The sequence below is a fragment of the Lactuca sativa genome, chromosome 2 (genome assembly GCF_002870075.4).
Source record: "Lactuca sativa cultivar Salinas chromosome 2, Lsat_Salinas_v11, whole genome shotgun sequence".
Lineage (NCBI taxonomy): Eukaryota > Viridiplantae > Streptophyta > Magnoliopsida > Asterales > Asteraceae > Lactuca > Lactuca sativa.
In genome coordinates, this window is record NC_056624.2 from 230,681,662 (window position 1) to 230,684,144 (window position 2,483).

The following is a 2,483-nucleotide window of genomic DNA, read 5'->3' on the forward strand; positions in this document are numbered from 1 at the left end:
CTAAGAAGTTGCGACGCAAAATGGTTGGGTTAGTGCTTGTCCGATGGAAACACACGAATGGGCCGAATCTCACCTGGGAGACGGAGAGTGACATGATGGGTCGCTATCCACATTTGTTTGTTGATGTGTGATTCCGGGGACGGAATCATTCTAAGGTGGAGAGAATTGTAACGCCTGTGTTTCCGGGCTTGCCATATTTAGCAATATAATAGTCTAGGTTAACCTTTGTAACCCGTTTTGAAATAATAAGAATGTATTATTTGAGTATTATGTGTTTTGTGCTTAATTGCTTAATTATGTGGTCTGATTAATTAAGAATAAAAATAAGCGTCAAAATTTAAGTGTGAAATAAACTTAATATCTTTGGTTAATGTTGTAGTAGTCGAAATGAGGTTTCCGAATATATATAGAACGCCCAAATCTGACTTCGTATGAGGAAGTTATGATTTTTCTAAGATTCGGCTTAGCAGTGCACGACCCGAAACTCGAATTTTAGTTCGAGCGGTTTTTGGCTTACGTGACCTAAATGAGAGTTGAAGGTCTCATTAATAGGAACTCAACGGTAAAAATATGGACGAAAACGGAGTTCGTATGAAGGAGTTACGAATTCTTCGCGGTCATTTAACAGTCTAAACGCCTCCTACTGTTAAATTTGAGATCGGTCAAGATTTAGCCGACGGAGTCTAAACGAAAGTTGTAGATCTTGATTTTACCTACGCGTGGATATAAAGAACTTCAAAAACGGAGCTCGTATGCGAAAGTTATGATTTTTCTAAGTTCGAAGGCTAACACGCGATAGGGGTGACGTGGCACCACCCAGAGTTTGACACGTGGCACCACCAGAAAGCCGCCACATGGGCCAACTCGGCGAGTAGGTGTTCCCTACTCGGCGAGTATGGGCCAACTCGGCGAGTAGGTGTCCCCTACTCGGCGAGTACATCAGATATTTTCACTATAAATAGGATGCGAGGGTTCAGGGTTTATTTGCTCATTTCTTCTCGTCTTTGCGCCGAAGCTCTGCATTTTTACCCCCGAAGCTACCCCGAAGCCCCGGTATCATACTCTAGCCCCGAGGCAAGTCCCGAGATCCCGAAGATCCCGAGAAGCGCGGTTCCCGAGTCGAAGCTCTGCCCGCGAGAAGTTCGATTTTCGAGGAGATCTTCCAGATCTGCTGTGGATTACTACTTCTATAAGCCGTAGTGCTGTCGGATCGTCTTCTGATCAAGTGAGTGTGTAGTTATTTCTTCTAATACAATAATACGAAGTATTTTATATAAAAATACGTGCTATGTGTATATATTTGGTTGTGTTATGTGTGAATGAGTATTCATTCTCTTCTATCTTACAGATCTGCTTATTTCTTTATGAGATATGTGTTATGTGTGTGTGTGCCTCATCTGTTATGTGATATATGTGTTGATTCAAGCATGCTATACAGGTTTTCTTTAAACTATGTATACAAATGTATATTTTTATCTACTAATATGTTGGGTAGAACATGGGTAGATAGTTGGTGTGTAATAAACAGATGAGAGGCCTCGTTGTTGTTGTTGTTGTTGATCTAGTTATTCAGCGGAGTATGGATAACGACCACGGACTCTTTCTAGACAGTCCAGTGGAACGCTAGCAGGTTCATAACCTGTAGGTGTTGTGAACGATGTGTTCACCGGTGTACTCTATCCCCCTCATGGTTGCCTTTAGGATATCTATTGTTGAGGAAACCCCTTCGCAGTGATGTCCGTCCCGATGAAAATCCTAGATTAGGTCCCTTGAGATAGTTGTTTTAGGGACGTAAAGTGAGGATAACGGGAATGGGTAATCGGGATAGTGTTTGGTTGGTGAAATTAAATATAACTTATTTATTGTGGGTTGAAAACCCTATATGCTCACCAGGCTCCCAAGCCTGACCCACTCAGTTTTATTTGTATTACAGGAAGTGGCACAAGGGCGTAAGATGGATGGATCATCTTGTTGTTTTGTTTACAAGTCTGTATATGTATATATTTGTTGAATGACTTGTAATGTTTATCGTTTATGCTTTATGGTCTGTATCGGAACATGACATCCCGAGTTTTGATTATATAATGAAATGCATCTCTTGATGAAATGCTTTGATAAATATTATTTTATCATGTTTTGTTTTGGGAACAAATTCCGCAACTCTTTCAAATCAAAAGGATTTACTCTGAAAATATTTAAAAGCATAAATGAAAATCGGTCTTTTCTGGCCGAGATTTTGGGGATGTCATAGTTGGTATCAGAGCATTAGTTTAAGCGAACTAGGAATTTGTAGGATTTCTAGACTTAAACTTAGAATGCTAAATGTAATGATGAGATGTGTGTCTGTTGGATTTTAGACACGAGCACTAGTTTATTTTAGGAAAGTTGCCTAAAATGCTTTTATGTGCTAAATGTTATATGTTGCCATATATGATATTATTTGTTCAGATCTACGGTTTGTTGCCAACCGGATCTGAAGGTTT